Below are 25576 nucleotides of genomic sequence, written 5' to 3'. Positions count from 1 at the left end.
ATACCATTGTGCCTGAACTCCTCACCTCCAAACCCTCCAAGCTCAGCGTGTCACCTGCTACCTGTCAGTTTAAAGAGTGGCTGTAAAAAAAGACCAGAAATTCAATAAAAAAAACATTAAATCAACAAAACCTATTGAATGGTCTTGTCCAAGTCGTGAACCTGGGACCTCTCACACCCACATCGAGTATCATAACCCTAGACCAATAATCCAAGTGCTAAAACTTTTTGAAGTAGGAATAGTAGATGGGCACACATATAACAACGTTGAAATTGAAAACATATCACTTTGTCATGTCCATTATTCTGACAATTCCCTGCAGGACCTATTGCACCCAAAGCGAGAACCATAGCCCTACACCAACAATGCATTAACAAGCAAACAAGAGTTTTCGCACACTAAGAGGGAATTATACCACTACATCAACAAGCCATTGGCACACAAAATGTGCAGAATGATAGGTTAAAGGCAATGTTAAGAGCTGCACTAGTTAACACCAGGAACTCAAGCAAAACATTTAGGCAACACAAACATTTCAATGGGCTCGTCCGGGATTTGAACCCGGGACCTCTCGCACCCAAAGCGAGAATCATACCCCTAGACCAACGAGCCAAGCGTTAACACCTCTTTTACTTATGAGCTCTACATATACTGAAACCAAAAATTTGACCAAGTTGCATTCTATATTCTGACACTAACGTGCATGTTACCAAACTCTGTATATCTTAGATAACAATAGATACAAACTCTGCAGATGACATCAGATCATTGATGAAGTAGTCTTTGTCATTTTACAACATGTAGTTTAGGCATAGAGAGGCAAAATCTACACAGCGGCTCTGACTGCTCAATACATTTTTCTGTTTCTCTGTCTATATTAATTGGAGCAAAAATCAGAGCATGTCAGAAGTGGGATTTGAACCCACGCCTCCATTGGGAGACCAGAAAGCCCAAGTAATCAGATAGAATTTCACCTTGAGTCTGGCGCCTTAAACCGCTCGGCCATTCTGACTGTCTTAAACTTGCACCTGTGTATTGCTTCAATAATAAAATCTAAACCAATTGCATGGTCAATAGATAAACAATATTTCTTGGTTTACATGATTGAACGTCAGACTTCTTGCATCTAATCTGAACAGAAAACCCCTAGACCACTGAGCCTAGATCACCAAAGCGTCATTGCACAGAAACTTTTTGTTCGGAATAACCTGTTTAGCCAAATATTGTTAAATGATTGTCTACTCTGAAGGGTGCAATTAGGCTTGTACAAAATTTGAATCCAGGACCTGGATTCCCCCAAAGCGTGAGTCATAGCTCCACACCAAAAAGGTATTGACAGCCAAAATCTCAAGACAAAAGAGTCCAGACAAGTGATCAGAGTTGCACTAGAAAATATTAGTGGTAGTAGGAATTAAACAACAAACAAAAAAAACTAATTCAGGATATGAATGGGGAGGTCTAACAGCCATAGCTAGAATCATAACCCTAGACTGACGAGCCTACAACAACTGTCATGTTGTCAAATTAATCCAAGCTCTTCAGGGTAGATGACTGTAAAGCACAAAAAAATTTATAGAATTTGGCAGATTAATTTAAGGCATTTGAAACTGGGAGGCAAACCTCCGAAGTTTTGACTTCATATTTAAAAAGACCTTTTTCACAAAATCTAAGCAGAATTTTATGGAAGCAGTCATTGGGCTTGTCCGGGATTTGAACCCGGGACCTCTCACACCCGAAGCGAGAATCATACCACTAGACCAACAAGCCAACAGTACCAAAACCATGCACACAAATAGGTCAATATAAAGAGTGGCTATAAAAAAAGACCAGAAATTCAATAAAAAACATCAACTCAACAAAAACTAATAAATTGTTTTGTCCCAGTTGTGAACCTGGACCTCCCGTACCCAAGCGAGTATCATAGCGCTAGACCAATAAATGTGCTAAATTCTTTTTGAAGTATGAATAGTAGATGGACACACCCATAACAACGTTGAAACTGAAAACGTATGACTTAGTCGTGTCCATTATTCTGACAATTATATGCAGGACCTGTTGCACCCAAAGCGAGAACTGCAGCCTTACACCAAAAAGGCATTAACAACCAAAATCTTAAGACAAAAGGGTTCAAACAAACAGAGTTGCAGTATAGAGTTTTAGTGGTAACAGGTATTCAACACTGTTAGGACTTTTAAGAGGGCTCGTCCGGGATTTGAACCCGGGACCTCTCGCACCCTAAGCGAGAATCATACCCCTAGACCAACGAGCCATGAAGTGGAAGGTCTCACTGTAAAAATAATCCCAAAAGGTCTATGTAGATCACCTTAAAGCATGGATGGAATTTGGTTGAATTTTTTAAAGCATTTTAAACCTGGGAGACACAGTGCAGAAGCTTCAAATTTTATTAAAAATGACCTTAATAGCAAAACATTGTCAAACTATTACAGAAGCTAACTGGAACTTTGTGGATTTTGTAACAACATCAACAACTACATCAAGAGGGAATTATGCAACTACATTAACAACCCATTGGCACCCAAATGTGCAGAATGATAGGTCAAAGGCATGTAAAGAGCGGCACTAGATAACACCAGGAATTCCACCAAAACATAACATTCTGCCAACATATGAATGAGTGGATTACATATTTCGCTTAAGCTTCAAACAATAAGCTTGAACACGGCTTCCCACTGAGGGTTGAACTGTGATCACTGGATTTAGAGTGCCGATTGTTAACCGTTAAACCATGGAGCCCACAATAAGCATCTTTTAATTGCAAAACATGTGTAATTCAATTTAAGGAAACTGCTTATTGACATTCAGCAAAGGTCCCACCGAGATTTGAACTCGGATCGCTGGATTCAGAGTCCAGAGTGCTAACCATTACACCATGGAACCTACCCCTAGAGCAGACAAGAAGCTACTCTGAGAAACTGACAGAACGTTTCTCAGCCAACGACCCTGCGTCAGTCTGGACAGGCCTGCGAGAGTTCACCAGCTACAGACGACCCCCACCCCCGTTTGCAGCAAACAAAGACCTGGCAGAAGATCTAAACACCTTCCACTGCAGGTTTGAGAAGGACATATTCACACCCCTTACGCACCCCACCCCAGAGACAATGTGTGAAGTTCCCACTTGCTTCAAACACTCCACCATTCTTCCGGTCCCCAAGAAACCCACCATCACTAGACTGAATGACCACAGACCTGTTGCCTTGACGTCTGTGGTCATGAAATCCTTTGAACGCCTGGTTTTAGCCCATCTGAAGAACATCACGAGACACATGCTGGAGCCCCTGCAGTTTGCCTACCGGGCAAACAGGTCGGTAGATGATGTAGTGAATATGGGGCTGCATTACATCCTGCAACATCTCGACCGCCTGGGAACCTACGCAAGGATTCTGTTTGTGGACTTCAGCTCTGCGTTCAATACCATTGTGCCTGAACTCCTCACCTCCAAACCCTCCAAGCTCAGCGTGTCACCTGCTACCTGTCAGTTTAAAGAGTGGCTGTAAAAAAAGACCAGAAATTCAATAAAAAAAACATTAAATCAACAAAACCTATTGAATGGTCTTGTCCAAGTCGTGAACCTGGGACCTCTCACACCCACATCGAGTATCATAACCCTAGACCAATAATCCAAGTGCTAAAACTTTTTGAAGTAGGAATAGTAGATGGGCACACATATAACAACGTTGAAATTGAAAACATATCACTTTGTCATGTCCATTATTCTGACAATTCCCTGCAGGACCTATTGCACCCAAAGCGAGAACCATAGCCCTACACCAACAATGCATTAACAAGCAAAATCATAAGGGTTCAAACAAATTAATAGAGTTGCACTAGAGAGTATTAAAGATAACAGGCATTCAACACTGTTAGAATATTTAAGAGGGCTCGTCCAGGATTTGAACTCAGGAGCTCTCGCACCCTAAGGGAGAATTATAGACCAACGAGCCGTGAACGGTAAGGTCACACTGTGAAAAAAAAAAAAAAGGTCTTTGTAGATCACCTTAGGGCACATAATGATGGATAGAATTTGGTTGAATTTTTAGCGTTTGAATTTAAAGCATTTTAACCTGGGAGACACAGTGCAGAAGCTTCAAATTTCATTTAAAATGACAGGAACTTTGGGCATTTTCTGGTTTTTAAAAACGAGAGTTTTCGCACCCTAAGAGGGAATTATACCACTACATCAACAAGCCATTGGCACACAAAATGTGCAGAATGATAGGTTAAAGGCAATGTTAAGAGCTGCACTAGTTAACACCAGGAACTCAAGCAAAACATTTAGGCAACACAAACATTTGAATGGGCTCGTCCGGGATTTGAACCCGGGACCTCTCGCACCCAAAGCGAGAATCATACCCCTAGACCAACGAGCCAAGCGTTAACACCTCTTTTACTTATGAGCTCTAGATATACTGAAACCAAAAATTTGACCAAATTGCATTCTATATTCTGACACTAACGTGCATGTTACCAAACTCTGTATATCTTAGATAACAATAGATACAAACTCTGCAGATGACATCAGATCATTGATGAAGTAGTCTTTGTCACTTTACAACATGTAGTTTTAGGCATAGAGAGGCAAAATCTACACAGCGGCTCTGACTGCTCAATACATTTTTCTGTTTCTCTGTCTATATTAATTGGAGCAAAATCAGAGCATGTCAGAAGTGGGATTTGAACCCACGCCTCCATTGGGTGACCAGAAAGCCCAAGTAATCAGAAAGAATTTCACCTTGAGTCTGGCGCCTTAAACCGCTCGGCCATTCTGACTGTCTTAAACTTGCACCTGTGTATTGCTTCAATAATAAAATCTAAACCAATTGCATGGTCAATAGATAAACAATATTTCTTGGTTTACATGATTGAACGTCAGACTTCTTGCATCTAATCTGAACAGAAAACCCCTAGACCACTGAGCCTAGATCACCAAAGCGTCATTGCACAGAAACTTTTTGTTCGGAATAACCTGTTTAGCCAAATATTGTTAAATGATTGTCTACTCTGAAGGGTGCAATTAGGCTTGTACAAAATTTGAATCCAGGACCTGGATTCCCCCAAAGCGTGAGTCATAGCTCCACACCAAAAAGGTATTGACAGCCAAAATCTCAAGACAAAAGAGTCCAGACAAGTGATCAGAGTTGCACTAGAAAATATTAGTGGTAGTAGGAATTAAACAACAAACAAAAAAAACTAATTCAGGATATGAATGGGGAGGTCTAACAGCCATAGCTAGAATCATAACCCTAGACTGACGAGCCTACAACAACTGTCATGTTGTCAAATTAATCCAAGCTCTTCAGGGTAGATGACTGTAAAGCACAAAAAAATTTTATAAAATTTGGCAGATTAATTTAAGGCATTTGAAACTGGGAGGCAAACCTCCGAAGTTTTGACTTCATATTTAAAAAGACCTTTTTCACAAAATCTAAGCAGAATTTTATGGAAGCAGTCATTGGGCTTGTCCGGGATTTGAACCCGGGACCTCTCACACCCGAAGCGAGAATCATACCACTAGACCAACAAGCCAACAGTACCAAAACCATGCACACAAATAGGTCAATATAAAGAGTGGCTATAAAAAAAGACCAGAAATTCAATAAAAAACATCAACTCAACAAAAACTAATAAATTGTTTTGTCCCAGTTGTGAACCTGGACCTCCCGTACCCAAGCGAGTATCATAGCGCTAGACCAATAAATGTGCTAAATTCTTTTTGAAGTATGAATAGTAGATGGACACACCCATAACAACGTTGAAACTGAAAACGTATGACTTAGTCGTGTCCATTATTCTGACAATTATATGCAGGACCTGTTGCACCCAAAGCGAGAACTGCAGCCTTACACCAAAAAGGCATTAACAACCAAAATCTTAAGACAAAAGGGTTCAAACAAACAGAGTTGCAGTATAGAGTTTTAGTGGTAACAGGTATTCAACACTGTTAGGACTTTTAAGAGGGCTCGTCCGGGATTTGAACCCGGGACCTCTCGCACCCTAAGTGAGAATCATACCCCTAGACCAACGAGCCATGAAGTGGAAGGTCTCACTGTAAAAATAATCCCAAAAGGTCTATGTAGATCACCTTAAAGCATGGATGGAATTTGGTTGAATTTTTTAAAGCATTTTAAACCTGGGAGACACAGTGCAGAAGCTTCAAATTTTATTAAAAATGACCTTAATAGCAAAACATTGTCAAACTATTACAGAAGCTAACTGGAACTTTGTGGATTTTGTAACAATATCAACAACTACATCAAGAGGGAATTATGCAACTACATTAACAACCCATTGGCACCCAAATGTGCAGAATGATAGGTCAAAGGCATGTAAAGAGCGGCACTAGATAACACCAGGAATTCCACCAAAACATAACATTCTGCCAACATATGAATGAGTGGATTACATATTTCGCTTAAGCTTCAAACAATAAGCTTGAACACGGCTTCCCACTGAGGGTTGAACTGTGATCACTGGATTTAGAGTGCCGATTGTTAACCGTTAAACCATGGAGCCCACAATAAGCATCTTTTAATTGCAAAACATGTGTAATTCAATTTAAGGAAACTGCTTATTGACATTCAGCAAAGGTCCCACCGAGATTTGAACTCGGATCGCTGGATTCAGAGTCCAGAGTGCTAACCATTACACCATGGAACCTACCCCTAGAGCAGACAAGAAGCTACTCTGAGAAACTGACAGAACGTTTCTCAGCCAACGACCCTGCGTCAGTCTGGACAGGCCTGCGAGAGTTCACCAGCTACAGACGACCCCCACCCCCGTTTGCAGCAAACAAAGACCTGGCAGAAGATCTAAACACCTTCCACTGCAGGTTTGAGAAGGACATATTCACACCCCTTACGCACCCCACCCCAGAGACAATGTGTGAAGTTCCCACTTGCTTCAAACACTCCACCATTCTTCCGGTCCCCAAGAAACCCACCATCACTAGACTGAATGACCACAGACCTGTTGCCTTGACGTCTGTGGTCATGAAATCCTTTGAACGCCTGGTTTTAGCCCATCTGAAGAACATCACGAGACACATGCTGGAGCCCCTGCAGTTTGCCTACCGGGCAAACAGGTCGGTAGATGATGTAGTGAATATGGGGCTGCATTACATCCTGCAACATCTCGACCGCCTGGGAACCTACGCAAGGATTCTGTTTGTGGACTTCAGCTCTGCGTTCAATACCATTGTGCCTGAACTCCTCACCTCCAAACCCTCCAAGCTCAGCGTGTCACCTGCTACCTGTCAGTTTAAAGAGTGGCTGTAAAAAAAGACCAGAAATTCAATAAAAAAAACATTAAATCAACAAAACCTATTGAATGGTCTTGTCCAAGTCGTGAACCTGGGACCTCTCACACCCACATCGAGTATCATAACCCTAGACCAATAATCCAAGTGCTAAAACTTTTTGAAGTAGGAATAGTAGATGGGCACACATATAACAACGTTGAAATTGAAAACATATCACTTTGTCATGTCCATTATTCTGACAATTCCCTGCAGGACCTATTGCACCCAAAGCGAGAACCATAGCCCTACACCAACAATGCATTAACAAGCAAAATCATAAGGGTTCAAACAAATTAATAGAGTTGCACTAGAGAGTATTAAAGATAACAGGCATTCAACACTGTTAGAATATTTAAGAGGGCTCGTCCAGGATTTGAACTCAGGAGCTCTCGCACCCTAAGGGAGAATTATAGACCAACGAGCCGTGAACGGTAAGGTCACACTGTAAAAAAAAAAAAAAGGTCTTTGTAGATCACCTTAGGGCACATAATGATGGATAGAATTTGGTTGAATTTTTATCAGTTTGAATTTAAAGCATTTTAACCTGGGAGACACAGTGCATAAGCTTCAAATTTCATTTAAAATGACAGGAACTTTGGGCATTTTCTGGTTTTTAAAAACGAGAGTTTTCGCACCCTAAGAGGGAATTATACCACTACATCAACAAGCCATTGGCACACAAAATGTGCAGAATGATAGGTTAAAGGCAATGTTAAGAGCTGCACTAGTTAACACCAGGAACTCAAGCAAAACATTTAGGCAACACAAACATTTCAATGGGCTCAGTCCGGGATTTGAACCCGGGACCTCTCGCACCCAAAGCGAGAATCATACCCCTAGACCAACGAGCCAAGCGTTAACACCTCTTTTACTTATGAGCTCTAGATATACTGAAACCAAAAATTTGACCAAGTTGCATTCTATATTCTGACACTAACGTGCATGTTACCAAACTCTGTATATCTTAGATAACAATAGATACAAACTCTGCAGATGACATCAGATCATTGATGAAGTAGTCTTTGTCACTTTACAACATGTAGTTTTAGGCATAGAGAGGCAAAATCTACACAGCGGCTCTGACTGCTCAATACATTTTTCTGTTTCTCTGTCTATATTAATTGGAGCAAAAACAGAGCATGTCAGAAGTGGGATTTGAACCCACGCCTCCATTGGGAGACCAGAAAGCCCAAGTAATCAGATAGAATTTCACCTTGAGTCTGGCGCCTTAAACCGCTCGGCCATTCTGACTGTCTTAAACTTGCACCTGTGTATTGCTTCAATAATAAAATCCAAACCAATTGCATGGTCAATAGATAAACAATATTTCTTGGTTTACATGATTGAACGTCAGACTTCTTGCATCTAATCTGAACAGAAAACCCCTAGACCACTGAGCCTAGATCACCAAAGCGTCATTGCACAGAAACTTTTTGTTCGGAATAACCTGTTTAGCCAAATATTGTTAAATGATTGTCTACTCTGAAGGGTGCAATTAGGCTTGTACAAAATTTGAATCCAGGACCTGGATTCCCCCAAAGCGTGAGTCATAGCTCCACACCAAAAAGGTATTAACAGCCAAAATCTCAAGACAAAAGAGTCCAGACAAGTGATCAGAGTTGCACTAGAAAATATTAGTGGTAGTAGGAATTAAACAACAAACAAAAAAAACTAATTCAGGATATGAATGGGGAGGTCTAACAGCCATAGCTAGAATCATAACCCTAGACTGACGAGCCTACAACAACTGTCATGTTGTCAAATTAATCCAAGCTCTTCAGGGTAGATGACTGTAAAGCACAAAAAAATTTATAGAATTTGGCAGATTAATTTAAGGCATTTGAAACTGGGAGGCAAACCTCCGAAGTTTTGACTTCATATTTAAAAAGACCTTTTTCACAAAATCTAAGCAGAATTTTATGGAAGCAGTCATTGGGCTTGTCCGGGATTTGAACCCGGGACCTCTCACACCCGAAGCGAGAATCATACCACTAGACCAACAAGCCAACAGTACCAAAACCATGCACACAAATAGGTCAATATAAAGAGTGGCTATAAAAAAAGACCAGAAATTCAATAAAAAACATCAACTCAACAAAAACTAATAAATTGTTTTGTCCCAGTTGTGAACCTGGACCTCCCGTACCCAAGCGAGTATCATAGCGCTAGACCAATAAATGTGCTAAATTCTTTTTGAAGTATGAATAGTAGATGGACACACCCATAACAACGTTGAAACTGAAAACGTATGACTTAGTCGTGTCCATTATTCTGACAATTATATGCAGGACCTGTTGCACCCAAAGCGAGAACTGCAGCCTTACACCAAAAAGGCATTAACAACCAAAATCTTAAGACAAAAGGGTTCAAACAAACAGAGTTGCAGTATAGAGTTTTAGTGGTAACAGGTATTCAACACTGTTAGGACTCTTAAGAGGGCTCGTCCGGGATTTGAACCCGGGACCTCTCGCACCCTAAGCGAGAATCATACCCCTAGACCAACGAGCCATGAAGTGGAAGGTCTCTCTGTAAAAATAATCCCAAAAGGTCTATGTAGATCACCTTAAAGCATGGATGGAATTTGGTTGAATTTTTTAAAGCATTTTAAACCTGGGAGACACAGTGCAGAAGCTTCAAATTTTATTAAAAATGACCTTAATAGCAAAACATTGTCAAACTATTACAGAAGCTAACTGGAACTTTGTGGATTTTGTAACAACATCAACAACTACATCAAGAGGGAATTATGCAACTACATTAACAACCCATTGGCACCCAAATGTGCAGAATGATAGGTCAAAGGCATGTAAAGAGCGGCACTAGATAACACCAGGAATTCCACCAAAACATAACATTCTGCCAACATATGAATGAGTGGATTACATATTTCGCTTAAGCTTCAAACAATAAGCTTGAACACGGCTTCCCACTGAGGTTTGAACTGTGATCACTGGATTTAGAGTGCCGATTGTTAACCGTTAAACCATGGAGCCCACAATAAGCATCTTTTGACAGCTTTGAATTGCAAAACATTTGTAATTCAATTTAAGGAAACTGCTTATTGACATTCAGCAAAGGTCCCACCGAGATTTGAACTCGGATCGCTGGATTCAGAGTCCAGAGTGCTAACCATTACACCATGGAACCTACCCCTAGAGCAGACAAGAAGCTACTCTGAGAAACTGACAGAATGTTTCTCAGCCAATGACCCTGCGTCAGTCTGGACAGGCCTGCGAGAGTTCACCAGCTATAGACGACCCCCACCCCCGTTTGCAGCAAACAAAGACCTGGCAGAAGATCTAAACACCTTCCACTGCAGGTTTGAGAAGGACATATTCACACCCCTTACGCACCCCACCCCAGAGACAATGTGTGAAGTTCCCACTTGCTTCAAACACTCCACCATTCTTCCGGTCCCCAAGAAACCCACCATCACTAGACTGAATGACCACAGACCTGTTGCCTTGACGTCTGTGGTCATGAAATCCTTTGAACGCCTGGTTTTAGCCCATCTGAAGAACATCACGAGACACATGCTGGAGCCCCTGCAGTTTGCCTACCGGGCAAACAGGTCGGTAGATGATGTAGTGAATATGGGGCTGCATTACATCCTGCAACATCTCGACCGCCTGGGAACCTACGCAAGGATTCTGTTTGTGGACTTCAGCTCTGCGTTCAATACCATTGTGCCTGAACTCCTCACCTCCAAACCCTCCAAGCTCAGCGTGTCACCTGCTACCTGTCAGTTTAAAGAGTGGCTGTAAAAAAAGACCAGAAATTCAATAAAAAAAACATTAAATCAACAAAACCTATTGAATGGTCTTGTCCAAGTCGTGAACCTGGGACCTCTCACACCCACATCGAGTATCATAACCCTAGACCAATAATCCAAGTGCTAAAACTTTTTGAAGTAGGAATAGTAGATGGGCACACATATAACAACGTTGAAATTGAAAACATATCACTTTGTCATGTCCATTATTCTGACAATTCCCTGCAGGACCTATTGCACCCAAAGCGAGAACCATAGCCCTACACCAACAATGCATTAACAAGCAAACAAGAGTTTTCGCACACTAAGAGGGAATTATACCACTACATCAACAAGCCATTGGCACACAAAATGTGCAGAATGATAGGTTAAAGGCAATGTTAAGAGCTGCACTAGTTAACACCAGGAACTCAAGCAAAACATTTAGGCAACACAAACATTTCAATGGGCTCGTCCGGGATTTGAACCCGGGACCTCTCGCACCCAAAGCGAGAATCATACCCCTAGACCAACGAGCCAAGCGTTAACACCTCTTTTACTTATGAGCTCTACATATACTGAAACCAAAAATTTGACCAAGTTGCATTCTATATTCTGACACTAACGTGCATGTTACCAAACTCTGTATATCTTAGATAACAATAGATACAAACTCTGCAGATGACATCAGATCATTGATGAAGTAGTCTTTGTCACTTTACAACATGTAGTTTTAAGGCATAGAGAGGCAAAATCTACACAGCGGCTCTGACTGCTCAATACATTTTTCTGTTTCTCTGTCTATATTAATTGGAGCAAAATCAGAGCATGTCAGAAGTGGGATTTGAACCCACGCCTCCATTGGGAGACCAGAAAGCCCAAGTAATCAGAAAGAATTTCACCTTGAGTCTGGCGCCTTAAACCGCTCGGCCATTCTGACTGTCTTAAACTTGCACCTGTGTATTGCTTCAATAATAAAATCTAAACCAATTGCATGGTCAATAGATAAACAATATTTCTTGGTTTACATGATTGAACGTCAGACTTCTTGCATCTAATCTGAACAGAAAACCCCTAGACCACTGAGCCTAGATCACCAAAGCGTCATTGCACAGAAACTTTTTGTTCGGAATAACCTGTTTAGCCAAATATTGTTAAATGATTGTCTACTCTGAAGGGTGCAATTAGGCTTGTACAAAATTTGAATCCAGGACCTGGATTCCCCCAAAGCGTGAGTCATAGCTCCACACCAAAAAGGTATTGACAGCCAAAATCTCAAGACAAAAGAGTCCAGACAAGTGATCAGAGTTGCACTAGAAAATATTAGTGGTAGTAGGAATTAAACAACAAACAAAAAAAACTAGTTCAGGATATGAATAGGGAGGTTTAACAGCCATAGCTAGAATCATAACCCTAGACTGACGAGCCTACAACAACTGTCATGTTGTCAAATTAATCCAAGCTCTTCAGGGTAGATGACTGTAAAGCACAAAAAAAAATTTATAAAATTTGGCAGATTAATTTAAGGCATTTGAAACTGGGAGGCAAACCTCCGAAGTTTTGACTTCATATTTAAAAAGACCTTTTTCACAAAATCTAAGCAGAATTTTATGGAAGCAGTCATTGGGCTTGTCCGGGATTTGAACCCGGGACCTCTCACACCCGAAGCGAGAATCATACCACTAGACCAACAAGCCAACAGTACCAAAACCATGCACACAAATAGGTCAATATAAAGAGTGGCTATAAAAAAAGACCAGAAATTCAATAAAAAACATCAACTCAACAAAAACTAATAAATTGTTTTGTCCCAGTTGTGAACCTGGACCTCCCGTACCCAAGCGAGTATCATAGCGCTAGACCAATAAATGTGCTAAATTCTTTTTGAAGTATGAATAGTAGATGGACACACCCATAACAACGTTGAAACTGAAAACGTATGACTTAGTCGTGTCCATTATTCTGACAATTATATGCAGGACCTGTTGCACCCAAAGCGAGAACTGCAGCCTTACACCAAAAAGGCATTAACAACCAAAATCTTAAGACAAAAGGGTTCAAACAAACAGAGTTGCAGTATAGAGTTTTAGTGGTAACAGGTATTCAACACTGTTAGGACTTTTAAGAGGGCTCGTCCGGGATTTGAACCCGGGACCTCTCGCACCCTAAGCGAGAATCATACCCCTAGACCAACGAGCCATGAAGTGGAAGGTCTCACTGTAAAAATAATCCCAAAAGGTCTATGTAGATCACCTTAAAGCATGGATGGAATTTGGTTGAATTTTTTAAAGCATTTTAAAGCTGGGAGACACAGTGCAGAAGCTTCAAATTTTATTAAAAATGACCTTAATAGCAAAACATTGTCAAACTATTACAGAAGCTAACTGGAACTTTGTGGATTTTGTAACAACATCAACAACTACATCAAGAGGGAATTATGCAACTACATTAACAACCCATTGGCACCCAAATGTGCAGAATGATAGGTCAAAGGCATGTAAAGAGCGGCACTAGATAACACCAGGAATTCCACCAAAACATAACATTCTGCCAACATATGAATGAGTGGATTACATATTTCGCTTAAGCTTCAAACAATAAGCTTGAACACGGCTTCCCACTGAGGGTTGAACTGTGATCACTGGATTTAGAGTGCCGATTGTTAACCGTTAAACCATGGAGCCCACAATAAGCATCTTTTAATTGCAAAACATGTGTAATTCAATTTAAGGAAACTGCTTATTGACATTCAGCAAAGGTCCCACCGAGATTTGAACTCGGATCGCTGGATTCAGAGTCCAGAGTGCTAACCATTACACCATGGAACCTACCCCTAGAGCAGACAAGAAGCTACTCTGAGAAACTGACAGAACGTTTCTCAGCCAACGACCCTGCGTCAGTCTGGACAGGCCTGCGAGAGTTCACCAGCTACAGACGACCCCCACCCCCGTTTGCAGCAAACAAAGACCTGGCAGAAGATCTAAACACCTTCCACTGCAGGTTTGAGAAGGACATATTCACACCCCTTACGCACCCCACCCCAGAGACAATGTGTGAAGTTCCCACTTGCTTCAAACACTCCACCATTCTTCCGGTCCCCAAGAAACCCACCATCACTAGACTGAATGACCACAGACCTGTTGCCTTGACGTCTGTGGTCATGAAATCCTTTGAACGCCTGGTTTTAGCCCATCTGAAGAACATCACGAGACACATGCTGGAGCCCCTGCAGTTTGCCTACCGGGCAAACAGGTCGGTAGATGATGTAGTGAATATGGGGCTGCATTACATCCTGCAACATCTCGACCGCCTGGGAACCTACGCAAGGATTCTGTTTGTGGACTTCAGCTCTGCGTTCAATACCATTGTGCCTGAACTCCTCACCTCCAAACCCTCCAAGCTCAGCGTGTCACCTGCTACCTGTCAGTTTAAAGAGTGGCTGTAAAAAAAGACCAGAAATTCAATAAAAAAAACATTAAATCAACAAAACCTATTGAATGGTCTTGTCCAAGTCGTGAACCTGGGACCTCTCACACCCACATCGAGTATCATAACCCTAGACCAATAATCCAAGTGCTAAAACTTTTTGAAGTAGGAATAGTAGATGGGCACACATATAACAACGTTGAAATTGAAAACATATCACTTTGTCATGTCCATTATTCTGACAATTCCCTGCAGGACCTATTGCACCCAAAGCGAGAACCATAGCCCTACACCAACAATGCATTAACAAGCAAAATCATAAGGGTTCAAACAAATTAATAGAGTTGCACTAGAGAGTATTAAAGATAACAGGCATTCAACACTGTTAGAATATTTAAGAGGGCTCGTCCAGGATTTGAACTCAGGAGCTCTCGCACCCTAAGGGAGAATTATAGACCAACGAGCCGTGAACGGTAAGGTCACACTGTGAAAAAAAAAAAAAGGTCTTTGTAGATCACCTTAGGGCACATAATGATGGATAGAATTTGGTTGAATTTTTAGCGTTTGAATTTAAAGCATTTTAACCTGGGAGACACAGTGCAGAAGCTTCAAATTTCATTTAAAATGACAGGAACTTTGGGCATTTTCTGGTTTTTAAAAACGAGAGTTTTCGCACCCTAAGAGGGAATTATACCACTACATCAACAAGCCATTGGCACACAAAATGTGCAGAATGATAGGTTAAAGGCAATGTTAAGAGCTGCACTAGTTAACACCAGGAACTCAAGCAAAACATTTAGGCAACACAAACATTTCAATGGGCTCATCCGGGATTTGAACCCGGGACCTCTCGCACCCAAAGCGAGAATCATACCCCTAGACCAACGAGCCAAGCGTTAACACCTCTTTTACTTATGAGCTCTAGATATACTGAAACCAAAAATTTGACCAAGTTGCATTCTATATTCTGACACTAACGTGCATGTTACCAAACTCTGTATATCTTAGATAACAATAGATACAAACTCTGCAGATGACATCAGATCATTGATGAAGTAGTCTTTGTCACTTTACAACATGTAGTTTTAGGCATAGAGAGGCAAAATCTACACAGCGGCTCTGACTGCTCAATACATTTTTCTGTTTCTCTGTCTATATTAATTGGAGCAAAAACAGAGCATGTCAGAAGTGGGATTTGAACCCACGCCTCCATTGGGAGACCAGAAAGCCCAAGTAATCAGAAAGAATTTCACCTTGAGTCTGGCGCCTTAAACCGCTCGGCCATTCTGACTGTCTTAAACTTGCACCTGTGTATTGCTTCAATAATAAAATCTAAACCAATTGCATGGTCAATAGATAAACAATATTTCTTGGTTTACATGATTGAACGTCAGACTTCTTGCATCTAATCTGAACAGAAAACCCCTAGACCACTGAGCCTAGATCACCAAAGCGTCATTGCACAGAAACTTTTTGTTCGGAATAACCTGTTTAGCCAAATATTGTTAAATGATTGTCTACTCTGAAGGGTGCAATTAGGCTTGTACAAAATTTGAATCCAGGACCTGGATTCCCCCAAAGCGTGAGTCATAGCTCCACACCAAAAAGGTATTAACAGCCAAAATCTCAAGACAAAAGAGTCCAGACAAGTGATCAGAGTTGCACTAGAAAATATTAGTGGTAGTAGGAATTAAACAACAAACAAAAAAAACTAATTCAGGATATGAATGGGGAGGTCTAACAGCCATAGCTAGAATCATAACCCTAGACTGACGAGCCTACAACAACTGTCATGTTGTCAAATTAATCCAAGCTCTTCAGGGTAGATGACTGTAAAGCACAAAAAAATTTTATAGAATTTGGCAGATTAATTTAAGGCATTTGAAACTGGGAGGCAAACCTCCGAAGTTTTGACTTCATATTTAAAAAGACCTTTTTCACAAAATCTAAGCAGAATTTTATGGAAGCAGTCATTGGGCTTGTCCGGGATTTGAACCCGGGACCTCTCACACCCGAAGCGAGAATCATACCACTAGACCAACAAGCCAACAGTACCAAAACCATGCACACAAATAGGTCAATATAAAGAGTGGCTATAAAAAAAGACCAGAAATTCAATAAAAAACATCAACTCAACAAAAACTAATAAATTGTTTTGTCCCAGTTGTGAACCTGGACCTCCCGTACCCAAGCGAGTATCATAGCGCTAGACCAATAAATGTGCTAAATTCTTTTTGAAGTATGAATAGTAGATGGACACACCCATAACAACGTTGAAACTGAAAACGTATGACTTAGTCGTGTCCATTATTCTGACAATTATATGCAGGACCTGTTGCACCCAAAGCGAGAACTGCAGCCTTACACCAAAAAGGCATTAACAACCAAAATCTTAAGACAAAAGGGTTCAAACAAACAGAGTTGCAGTATAGAGTTTTAGTGGTAACAGGTATTCAACACTGTTAGGACTCTTAAGAGGGCTCGTCCGGGATTTGAACCCGGGACCTCTCGCACCCTAAGCGAGAATCATACCCCTAGACCAACGAGCCATGAAGTGGAAGGTCTCACTGTAAAAATAATCCCAAAAGGTCTATGTAGATCACCTTAAAGCATGGATGGAATTTGGTTGAATTTTTTAAAGCATTTTAAACCTGGGAGACACAGTGCAGAAGCTTCAAATTTTATTAAAAATGACCTTAATAGCAAAACATTGTCAAACTATTACAGAAGCTAACTGGAACTTTGTGGATTTTGTAACAACATCAACAACTACATCAAGAGGGAATTATGCAACTACATTAACAACCCATTGGCACCCAAATGTGCAGAATGATAGGTCAAAGGCATGTAAAGAGCGGCACTAGATAACACCAGGAATTCCACCAAAACATAACATTCTGCCAACATATGAATGAGTGGATTACATATTTCGCTTAAGCTTCAAACAATAAGCTTGAACACGGCTTCCCACTGAGGGTTTGAACTGTGATCACTGGATTTAGAGTGCCGATTGTTAACCGTTAAACCATGGAGCCCACAATAAGCATCTTTTAATTGCAAAACATGTGTAATTCAATTTAAGGAAACTGCTTATTGACATTCAGCAAAGGTCCCACCGAGATTTGAACTCGGATCGCTGGATTCAGAGTCCAGAGTGCTAACCATTACACCATGGAACCTACCCCTAGAGCAGACAAGAAGCTACTCTGAGAAACTGACAGAACGTTTCTCAGCCAACGACCCTGCGTCAGTCTGGACAGGCCTGCGAGAGTTCACCAGCTACAGACGACCCCCACCCCCGTTTGCAGCAAACAAAGACCTGGCAGAAGATCTAAACACCTTCCACTGCAGGTTTGAGAAGGACATATTCACACCCCTTACGCACCCCACCCCAGAGACAATGTGTGAAGTTCCCACTTGCTTCAAACACTCCACCATTCTTCCGGTCCCCAAGAAACCCACCATCACTAGACTGAATGACCACAGACCTGTTGCCTTGACGTCTGTGGTCATGAAATCCTTTGAACGCCTGGTTTTAGCCCATCTGAAGAACATCACGAGACACATGCTGGAGCCCCTGCAGTTTGCCTACCGGGCAAACAGGTCGGTAGATGATGTAGTGAATATGGGGCTGCATTACATCCTGCAACATCTCGACCGCCTGGGAACCTACGCAAGGATTCTGTTTGTGGACTTCAGCTCTGCGTTCAATACCATTGTGCCTGAACTCCTCACCTCCAAACCCTCCAAGCTCAGCGTGTCACCTGCTACCTGTCAGTTTAAAGAGTGGCTGTAAAAAAAGACCAGAAATTCAATAAAAAAAACATTAAATCAACAAAACCTATTGAATGGTCTTGTCCAAGTCGTGAACCTGGGACCTCTCACACCCACATCGAGTATCATAACCCTAGACCAATAATCCAAGTGCTAAAACTTTTTGAAGTAGGAATAGTAGATGGGCACACATATAACAACGTTGAAATTGAAAACATATCACTTTGTCATGTCCATTATTCTGACAATTCCCTGCAGGACCTATTGCACCCAAAGCGAGAACCATAGCCCTACACCAACAATGCATTAACAAGCAAACGAGAGTTTTCGCACACTAAGAGGGAATTATACCACTACATCAACAAGCCATTGGCACACAAAATGTGCAGAATGATAGGTTAAAGGCAATGTTAAGAGCTGCACTAGTTAACACCAGGAACTCAAGCAAAACATTTAGGCAACACAAACATTTGAATGGGCTCGTCCGGGATTTGAACCCGGGACCTCTCGCACCCAAAGCGAGAATCATACCCCTAGACCAACGAGCCAAGCGTTAACACCTCTTTTACTTATGAGCTCTACATATACTGAAAACAAAAATTTGACCAAGTTGCATTCTATATTCTGACACTAACGTGCATGTTACCAAACTCTGTATATCTTAGATAACAATAGATACAAACTCTGCAGATGACATCAGATCATTGATGAAGTAGTCTTTGTCACTTTACAACATGTAGTTTTAGGCATAGAGAGGCAAAATCTACACAGCGGCTCTGACTGCTCAATACATTTTTCTGTTTCTCTGTCTATATTAATTGGAGCAAAAACAGAGCATGTCAGAAGTGGGATTTGAACCCACGCCTCCATTGGGAGACCAGAAAGCCCAAGTAATCAGATAGAATTTCACCTTGAGTCTGGCGCCTTAAACCGCTCGGCCATTCTGACTGTCTTAAACTTGCACCTGTGTATTGCTTCAATAATAAAATCTAAACCAATTGCATGGTCAATAGATAAACAATATTTCTTGGTTTACATGATTGAACGTCAGACTTCTTGCATCTAATCTGAACAGAAAACCCCTAGACCACTGAGCCTAGATCACCAAAGCGTCATTGCACAGAAACTTTTTGTTCGGAATAACCTGTTTAGCCAAATATTGTTAAATGATTGTCTACTCTGAAGGGTGCAATTAGGCTTGTACAAAATTTGAATCCAGGACCTGGATTCCCCCAAAGCGTGAGTCATAGCTCCACACCAAAAAGGTATTGACAGCCAAAATCTCAAGACAAAAGAGTCCAGACAAGTGATCAGAGTTGCACTAGAAAATATTAGTGGTAGTAGGAATTAAACAACAAACAAAAAAAACTAATTCAGGATATGAATGGGGAGGTGTAACAGCCTTAGCTAGAATCATAACCCTAAACTGACGAGCCTACAACAACTGTCATGTTGTCAAATTAATCCAAGCTCTTCAGGGTAGATGACTGTAAAGCACAAAAAAATTTATAGAGTTTGGCAGATTAATTTAAGGCATTTGAAACTGGAAGGCAAACCTCCGAAGTTTTGACTTCATATTTAAAAAGACCTTTTTCACAAAATCTAAGTAGAATTTTATGGAAGCAGTCATTGGGCTTGTCCGGGATTTGAACCCGGGACCTCTCACACCCGAAGCGAGAATCATACCACTAGACCAACAAGCCAACAGTACCAAAACCATGCACACAAATAGGTCAATATAAAGAGTGGCTATAAAAAAAGACCAGAAATTCAATAAAAAACATCAACTCAACAAAAACTAATAAATTGTTTTGTCCCAGTTGTGAACCTGGACCTCCCGTACCCAAGCGAGTATCATAGCGCTAGACCAATAAATGTGCTAAATTCTTTTTGAAGTATGAATAGTAGATGGACACACCCATAACAACGTTGAAACTGAAAACGTATGACTTAGTCGTGTCCATTATTCTGACAATTATATGCAGGACCTGTTGCACCCAAAGCGAGAACTGCAGCCTTGCACCAAAAAGGCATTAACAACCAAAATCTTAAGACAAAAGGGTTCAAACAAACAGAGTTGCAGTATAGAGTTTTAGTGGTAACAGGTATTCAACACTGTTAGGACTTTTAAGAGGGCTCGTCCGGGATTTGAACCCGGGACCTCTCGCACCCTAAGCGAGAATCATACCCCTAGACCAACGAGCCATGAAGTGGAAGGTCTCACTGTAAAAATAATCCCAAAAGGTCTATGTAGATCACCTTAAAGCATGGATGGAATTTGGTTGAATTTTTTAAAGCATTTTAAAGCTGGGAGACACAGTGCAGAAGCTTCAAATTTTATTAAAAATGACCTTAATAGCAAAACATTGTCAAACTATTACAGAAGCTAACTGGAACTTTGTGGATTTTGTAACAACATCAACAACTACATCAAGAGGGAATTATGCAACTACATTAACAACCCATTGGCACCCAAATGTGCAGAATGATAGGTCAAAGGCATGTAAAGAGCGGCACTAGATAACACCAGGAATTCCACCAAAACATAACATTCTGCCAACATATGAATGAGTGGATTACATATTTCGCTTAAGCTTCAAACAATAAGCTTGAACACGGCTTCCCACTGAGGGTTGAACTGTGATCACTGGATTTAGAGTGCCGATTGTTAACCGTTAAACCATGGAGCCCACAATAAGCATCTTTTAATTGCAAAACATGTGTAATTCAATTTAAGGAAACTGCTTATTGACATTCAGCAAAGGTCCCACCGAGATTTGAACTCGGATCGCTGGATTCAGAGTCCAGAGTGCTAACCATTACACCATGGAACCTACCCCTAGAGCAGACAAGAAGCTACTCTGAGAAACTGACAGAACGTTTCTCAGCCAACGACCCTGCGTCAGTCTGGACAGGCCTGCGAGAGTTCACCAGCTACAGACGACCCCCACCCCCGTTTGCAGCAAACAAAGACCTGGCAGAAGATCTAAACACCTTCCACTGCAGGTTTGAGAAGGACATATTCACACCCCTTACGCACCCCACCCCAGAGACAATGTGTGAAGTTCCCACTTGCTTTAAACGCTCCACCATTCTTCCGGTCCCCAAGAAACCCACCATCACTAGACTGAATGACCACAGACCTGTTGCCTTGACGTCTGTGGTCATGAAATCCTTTGAACGCCTGGTTTTAGCCCATCTGAAGAACATCACGAGACACATGCTGGAGCCCCTGCAGTTTGCCTACCGGGCAAACAGGTCGGTAGATGATGTAGTGAATATGGGGCTGCATTACATCCTGCAACATCTCGACCGCCTTGGAACCTACGCAAGGATTCTGTTTGTGGACTTCAGCTCTGCGTTCAATACCATTGTGCCTGAACTCCTCACCTCCAAACCCTCCAAGCTCAGCGTGTCACCTGCTACCTGTCAGTTTAAAGAGTGGCTGTAAAAAAAGACCAGAAATTCAATAAAAAAAACATTAAATCAACAAAACCTATTGAATGGTCTTGTCCAAGTCGTGAACCTGGGACCTCTCACACCCACATCGAGTATCATAACCCTAGACCAATAATCCAAGTGCTAAAACTTTTTGAAGTAGGAATAGTAGATGGGCACACATATAACAACGTTGAAATTGAAAACATATCACTTTGTCATGTCCATTATTCTGACAATTCCCTGCAGGACCTATTGCACCCAAAGCGAGAACCATAGCCCTACACCAACAATGCATTAACAAGCAAAATCATAAGGGTTCAAACAAATTAATAGAGTTGCACTAGAGAGTATTAAAGATAACAGGCATTCAACACTGTTAGAATATTTAAGAGGGCTCGTCCAGGATTTGAACTCAGGAGCTCTCGCACCCTAAGGGAGAATTATAGACCAACGAGCCGTGAACGGTAAGGTCACACTGTGAAAAAAAAAAAAAGGTCTTTGTAGATCACCTTAGGGCACATAATGATGGATAGAATTTGGTTGAATTTTTAGCGTTTGAATTTAAAGCATTTTAACCTGGGAGACACAGTGCAGAAGCTTCAAATTTCATTTAAAATGACAGGAACTTTGGGCATTTTCTGGTTTTTAAAAACGAGAGTTTTCGCACCCTAAGAGGGAATTATACCACTACATCAACAAGCCATTGGCACACAAAATGTGCAGAATGATAGGTTAAAGGCAATGTTAAGAGCTGCACTAGTTAACACCAGGAACTCAAGCAAAACATTTAGGCAACACAAACATTTCAATGGGCTCGTCCGGGATTTGAACCCGGGACCTCTCGCACCCAAAGCGAGAATCATACCCCTAGACCAACGAGCCAAGCGTTAACACCTCTTTTACTTATGAGCTCTACATATACTGAAACCAAAAATTTGACCAAGTTGCATTCTATATTCTGACACTAACGTGCATGTTACCAAACTCTGTATATCTTAGATAACAATAGATACAAACTCTGCAGATGACATCAGATCATTGATGAAGTAGTCTTTGTCATTTTACAACATGTAGTTTTAGGCATAGAGAGGCAAAATCTACACAGCGGCTCTGACTGCTCAATACATTTTTCTGTTTCTCTGTCTATATTAATTGGAGCAAAACAGAGCATGTCAGAAGTGGGATTTGAACCCACGCCTCCATTGGGAGACCAGAAAGCCCAAGTAATCAGAAGAATTTCACCTTGAGTCTGGCGCCTTAAACCGCTCGGCCATTCTGACTGTCTTAAACTTGCACCTGTGTATTGCTTCAATAATAAAATCTAAACCAATTGCATGGTCAATAGATAAACAATATTTCTTGGTTTACATGATTGAACGTCAGACTTCTTGCATCTAATCTGAACAGAAAACCCCTAGACCACTGAGCCTAGATCACCAAAGCGTCATTGCACAGAAACTTTTTGTTCGGAATAACCTGTTTAGCCAAATATTGTTAAATGATTGTCTACTCTGAAGGGTGCAATTAGGCTTGTACAAAATTTGAATCCAGGACTTGGATTCCCCCAAAGCGTGAGTCATAGCTCCACACCAAAAAGGTATTGACAGCCAAAATCTCAAGACAAAAGAGTCCAGACAAGTGATCAGAGTTGCACTAGAAAATATTAGTGGTAGTAGGAATTAAACAACAAACAAAAAAAACTAATTCAGGATATGAATGGGGAGGTCTAACAGCCATAGCTAGAATCATAACCCTAGACTGACGAGCCTACAACAACTGTCATGTTGTCAAATTAATCCAAGCTCTTCAGGGTAGATGACTGTAAAGCACAAAAAAATTTTATAGAATTTGGCAGATTAATTTAAGGCATTTGAAACTGGGAGGCAAACCTCCGAAGTTTTGACTTCATATTTAAAAAGACCTTTTTCACAAAATCTAAGCAGAATTTTATGGAAGCAGTCATTGGGCTTGTCCGGGATTTGAACCCGGGACCTCTCACACCCGAAGCGAGAATCATACCACTAGACCAACAAGCCAACAGTACCAAAACCATGCACACAAATAGGTCAATATAAAGAGTGGCTATAAAAAAAGACCAGAAATTCAATAAAAAACATCAACTCAACAAAAACTAATAAATTGTTTTGTCCCAGTTGTGAACCTGGACCTCCCGTACCCAAGCGAGTATCATAGCGCTAGACCAATAAATGTGCTAAATTCTTTTTGAAGTATGAATAGTAGATGGACACACCCATAACAACGTTGAAACTGAAAACGTATGACTTAGTCGTGTCCATTATTCTGACAATTATATGCAGGACCTGTTGCACCCAAAGCGAGAACTGCAGCCTTACACCAAAAAGGCATTAACAACCAAAATCTTAAGACAAAAGGGTTCAAACAAACAGAGTTGCAGTATAGAGTTTTAGTGGTAACAGGTATTCAACACTGTTAGGACTCTTAAGAGGGCTCGTCCGGGATTTGAACCCGGGACCTCTCGCACCCTAAGCGAGAATCATACCCCTAGACCAACGAGCCATGAAGTGGAAGGTCTCTCTGTAAAAATAATCCCAAAAGGTCTATGTAGATCACCTTAAAGCATGGATGGAATTTGGTTGAATTTTTTAAAGCATTTTAAACCTGGGAGACACAGTGCAGAAGCTTCAAATTTTATTAAAAATGACCTTAATAGCAAAACATTGTCAAACTATTACAGAAGCTAACTGGAACTTTGTGGATTTTGTAACAACATCAATAAATACATCAAGAGGGAATTATGCAACTACATTAACAACCCATTGGCACCCAAATGTGCAGAATGATAGGTCAAAGGCATGTAAAGAGCGGCACTAGATAACACCAGGAATTCCACCAAAACATAACATTCTGCCAACATATGAATGAGTGGATTACATATTTCGCTTAAGCTTCAAACAATAAGCTTGAACACGGCTTCCCACTGAGGGTTGAACTGTGATCACTGGATTTAGAGTGCCGATTGTTAACCGTTTAAACCATGGAGCCCACAATAAGCATCTTTTGACAGCTTTGAATTGCAAAACATTTGTAATTCAATTTAAGGAAACTGCTTATTGACATTCAGCAAAGGTCCCACCGAGATTTGAACTCGGATCGCTGGATTCAGAGTCCAGAGTGCTAACCATTACACCATGGAACCTACCCCTAGAGCAGACAAGAAGCTACTCTGAGAAACTGACAGAACAGTTTCTCAGCCAACGACCCTGCGTCAGTCTGGACAGGCCTGCGAGAGTTCACCAGCTACAGACGACCCCCACCCCCGTTTGCAGCAAACAAAGACCTGGCAGAAGATCTAAACACCTTCCACTGCAGGTTTGAGAAGGACATATTCACACCCCTTACGCACCCCACCCCAGAGACAATGTGTGAAGTTCCCACTTGCTTCAAACGCTCCACCATTCTTCCGGTCCCCAAGAAACCCACCATCACTAGACTGAATGACCACAGACCTGTTGCCTTGACGTCTGTGGTCATGAAATCCTTTGAACGCCTGGTTTTAGCCCATCTGAAGAACATCACGAGACACATGCTGGAGCCCCTGCAGTTTGCCTACCGGGCAAACAGGTCGGTAGATGATGTAGTGAATATGGGGCTGCATTACATCCTGCAACATCTCGACCGCCTGGGAACCTACGCAAGGATTCTGTTTGTGGACTTCAGCTCTGCGTTCAATACCATTGTGCCTGAACTCCTCACCTCCAAACCCTCCAAGCTCAGCGTGTCAACCTGCTACCTGTCAGTTTTAAAGAGTGGCTGTAAAAAAAGACCAGAAAATTCAATAAAAAAACATTAAAATCAACAAAACCTATTGAATGGTCTTGTCCAAGTCG

General features: G+C 41.3%; 35 non-coding genes across 35 annotated transcripts; all 35 read right to left on the bottom strand.

Annotated features, from left to right (window-relative positions):
* Window positions 1-540: 540 nt before the first annotated feature.
* trnap-ugg (transfer RNA proline (anticodon UGG)) lies at window positions 541-612 on the bottom strand. Its single transcript has one exon. It is a non-coding gene; the product is annotated as a tRNA-Pro (tRNA).
* Window positions 613-901: 289 nt separating this feature from the next.
* trnal-caa (transfer RNA leucine (anticodon CAA)) lies at window positions 902-1012 on the bottom strand. The gene is made up of 2 exons: window positions 975-1012; window positions 902-947 (listed from the first exon to the last, which is right to left on the bottom strand). It is a non-coding gene; the product is annotated as a tRNA-Leu (tRNA).
* A 683-nt stretch (window positions 1013-1695) lies between these two features.
* Window positions 1696-1767, bottom strand: trnap-cgg (transfer RNA proline (anticodon CGG)). The gene has a single exon. It is a non-coding gene; the product is annotated as a tRNA-Pro (tRNA).
* A 430-nt stretch (window positions 1768-2197) lies between these two features.
* On the bottom strand, window positions 2198-2269 carry trnap-agg (transfer RNA proline (anticodon AGG)). The gene has a single exon. It is a non-coding gene; the product is annotated as a tRNA-Pro (tRNA).
* A 557-nt stretch (window positions 2270-2826) lies between these two features.
* trnaq-cug (transfer RNA glutamine (anticodon CUG)) lies at window positions 2827-2898 on the bottom strand. Its single transcript has one exon. It is a non-coding gene; the product is annotated as a tRNA-Gln (tRNA).
* Window positions 2899-4316: 1418 nt separating this feature from the next.
* On the bottom strand, window positions 4317-4388 carry trnap-ugg (transfer RNA proline (anticodon UGG)). Its single transcript has one exon. It is a non-coding gene; the product is annotated as a tRNA-Pro (tRNA).
* Window positions 4389-4677: 289 nt separating this feature from the next.
* Window positions 4678-4788, bottom strand: trnal-caa (transfer RNA leucine (anticodon CAA)). The gene is made up of 2 exons: window positions 4751-4788; window positions 4678-4723 (listed from the first exon to the last, which is right to left on the bottom strand). It is a non-coding gene; the product is annotated as a tRNA-Leu (tRNA).
* Window positions 4789-5472: 684 nt separating this feature from the next.
* On the bottom strand, window positions 5473-5544 carry trnap-cgg (transfer RNA proline (anticodon CGG)). Its single transcript has one exon. It is a non-coding gene; the product is annotated as a tRNA-Pro (tRNA).
* A 430-nt stretch (window positions 5545-5974) lies between these two features.
* On the bottom strand, window positions 5975-6046 carry trnap-agg (transfer RNA proline (anticodon AGG)). Its single transcript has one exon. It is a non-coding gene; the product is annotated as a tRNA-Pro (tRNA).
* A 557-nt stretch (window positions 6047-6603) lies between these two features.
* Window positions 6604-6675, bottom strand: trnaq-cug (transfer RNA glutamine (anticodon CUG)). Its single transcript has one exon. It is a non-coding gene; the product is annotated as a tRNA-Gln (tRNA).
* Window positions 6676-8093: 1418 nt separating this feature from the next.
* Window positions 8094-8166, bottom strand: trnap-ugg (transfer RNA proline (anticodon UGG)). The gene has a single exon. It is a non-coding gene; the product is annotated as a tRNA-Pro (tRNA).
* A 289-nt stretch (window positions 8167-8455) lies between these two features.
* On the bottom strand, window positions 8456-8566 carry trnal-caa (transfer RNA leucine (anticodon CAA)). The gene is made up of 2 exons: window positions 8529-8566; window positions 8456-8501 (listed from the first exon to the last, which is right to left on the bottom strand). It is a non-coding gene; the product is annotated as a tRNA-Leu (tRNA).
* Window positions 8567-9249: 683 nt separating this feature from the next.
* Window positions 9250-9321, bottom strand: trnap-cgg (transfer RNA proline (anticodon CGG)). Its single transcript has one exon. It is a non-coding gene; the product is annotated as a tRNA-Pro (tRNA).
* A 430-nt stretch (window positions 9322-9751) lies between these two features.
* trnap-agg (transfer RNA proline (anticodon AGG)) lies at window positions 9752-9823 on the bottom strand. Its single transcript has one exon. It is a non-coding gene; the product is annotated as a tRNA-Pro (tRNA).
* Window positions 9824-10390: 567 nt separating this feature from the next.
* trnaq-cug (transfer RNA glutamine (anticodon CUG)) lies at window positions 10391-10462 on the bottom strand. Its single transcript has one exon. It is a non-coding gene; the product is annotated as a tRNA-Gln (tRNA).
* A 1071-nt stretch (window positions 10463-11533) lies between these two features.
* On the bottom strand, window positions 11534-11605 carry trnap-ugg (transfer RNA proline (anticodon UGG)). Its single transcript has one exon. It is a non-coding gene; the product is annotated as a tRNA-Pro (tRNA).
* A 290-nt stretch (window positions 11606-11895) lies between these two features.
* Window positions 11896-12006, bottom strand: trnal-caa (transfer RNA leucine (anticodon CAA)). Its single transcript has 2 exons — window positions 11969-12006; window positions 11896-11941 (listed from the first exon to the last, which is right to left on the bottom strand). It is a non-coding gene; the product is annotated as a tRNA-Leu (tRNA).
* Window positions 12007-12691: 685 nt separating this feature from the next.
* Window positions 12692-12763, bottom strand: trnap-cgg (transfer RNA proline (anticodon CGG)). Its single transcript has one exon. It is a non-coding gene; the product is annotated as a tRNA-Pro (tRNA).
* Window positions 12764-13193: 430 nt separating this feature from the next.
* trnap-agg (transfer RNA proline (anticodon AGG)) lies at window positions 13194-13265 on the bottom strand. Its single transcript has one exon. It is a non-coding gene; the product is annotated as a tRNA-Pro (tRNA).
* A 557-nt stretch (window positions 13266-13822) lies between these two features.
* On the bottom strand, window positions 13823-13894 carry trnaq-cug (transfer RNA glutamine (anticodon CUG)). Its single transcript has one exon. It is a non-coding gene; the product is annotated as a tRNA-Gln (tRNA).
* Window positions 13895-15311: 1417 nt separating this feature from the next.
* trnap-ugg (transfer RNA proline (anticodon UGG)) lies at window positions 15312-15383 on the bottom strand. Its single transcript has one exon. It is a non-coding gene; the product is annotated as a tRNA-Pro (tRNA).
* Window positions 15384-15672: 289 nt separating this feature from the next.
* Window positions 15673-15783, bottom strand: trnal-caa (transfer RNA leucine (anticodon CAA)). The gene is made up of 2 exons: window positions 15746-15783; window positions 15673-15718 (listed from the first exon to the last, which is right to left on the bottom strand). It is a non-coding gene; the product is annotated as a tRNA-Leu (tRNA).
* Window positions 15784-16467: 684 nt separating this feature from the next.
* Window positions 16468-16539, bottom strand: trnap-cgg (transfer RNA proline (anticodon CGG)). Its single transcript has one exon. It is a non-coding gene; the product is annotated as a tRNA-Pro (tRNA).
* Window positions 16540-16969: 430 nt separating this feature from the next.
* Window positions 16970-17041, bottom strand: trnap-agg (transfer RNA proline (anticodon AGG)). Its single transcript has one exon. It is a non-coding gene; the product is annotated as a tRNA-Pro (tRNA).
* Window positions 17042-17599: 558 nt separating this feature from the next.
* trnaq-cug (transfer RNA glutamine (anticodon CUG)) lies at window positions 17600-17671 on the bottom strand. The gene has a single exon. It is a non-coding gene; the product is annotated as a tRNA-Gln (tRNA).
* Window positions 17672-18742: 1071 nt separating this feature from the next.
* On the bottom strand, window positions 18743-18814 carry trnap-ugg (transfer RNA proline (anticodon UGG)). The gene has a single exon. It is a non-coding gene; the product is annotated as a tRNA-Pro (tRNA).
* Window positions 18815-19103: 289 nt separating this feature from the next.
* Window positions 19104-19214, bottom strand: trnal-caa (transfer RNA leucine (anticodon CAA)). Its single transcript has 2 exons — window positions 19177-19214; window positions 19104-19149 (listed from the first exon to the last, which is right to left on the bottom strand). It is a non-coding gene; the product is annotated as a tRNA-Leu (tRNA).
* Window positions 19215-19897: 683 nt separating this feature from the next.
* On the bottom strand, window positions 19898-19969 carry trnap-cgg (transfer RNA proline (anticodon CGG)). Its single transcript has one exon. It is a non-coding gene; the product is annotated as a tRNA-Pro (tRNA).
* Window positions 19970-20399: 430 nt separating this feature from the next.
* trnap-agg (transfer RNA proline (anticodon AGG)) lies at window positions 20400-20471 on the bottom strand. The gene has a single exon. It is a non-coding gene; the product is annotated as a tRNA-Pro (tRNA).
* A 557-nt stretch (window positions 20472-21028) lies between these two features.
* trnaq-cug (transfer RNA glutamine (anticodon CUG)) lies at window positions 21029-21100 on the bottom strand. Its single transcript has one exon. It is a non-coding gene; the product is annotated as a tRNA-Gln (tRNA).
* A 1417-nt stretch (window positions 21101-22517) lies between these two features.
* Window positions 22518-22589, bottom strand: trnap-ugg (transfer RNA proline (anticodon UGG)). Its single transcript has one exon. It is a non-coding gene; the product is annotated as a tRNA-Pro (tRNA).
* Window positions 22590-22877: 288 nt separating this feature from the next.
* trnal-caa (transfer RNA leucine (anticodon CAA)) lies at window positions 22878-22987 on the bottom strand. Its single transcript has 2 exons — window positions 22950-22987; window positions 22878-22923 (listed from the first exon to the last, which is right to left on the bottom strand). It is a non-coding gene; the product is annotated as a tRNA-Leu (tRNA).
* Window positions 22988-23671: 684 nt separating this feature from the next.
* Window positions 23672-23743, bottom strand: trnap-cgg (transfer RNA proline (anticodon CGG)). The gene has a single exon. It is a non-coding gene; the product is annotated as a tRNA-Pro (tRNA).
* Window positions 23744-24173: 430 nt separating this feature from the next.
* Window positions 24174-24245, bottom strand: trnap-agg (transfer RNA proline (anticodon AGG)). Its single transcript has one exon. It is a non-coding gene; the product is annotated as a tRNA-Pro (tRNA).
* A 568-nt stretch (window positions 24246-24813) lies between these two features.
* trnaq-cug (transfer RNA glutamine (anticodon CUG)) lies at window positions 24814-24885 on the bottom strand. The gene has a single exon. It is a non-coding gene; the product is annotated as a tRNA-Gln (tRNA).
* Window positions 24886-25576: the final 691 nt, after the last annotated feature.

Source organism: Denticeps clupeoides, chromosome 20 (genome assembly GCF_900700375.1).
Source record: "Denticeps clupeoides chromosome 20, fDenClu1.1, whole genome shotgun sequence".
Classification (NCBI taxonomy): domain Eukaryota; kingdom Metazoa; phylum Chordata; class Actinopteri; order Clupeiformes; family Denticipitidae; genus Denticeps; species Denticeps clupeoides.
Note: the sequence above shows the minus strand (reverse complement) of the source record. Positions and strands in the feature narration are given on the sequence as shown.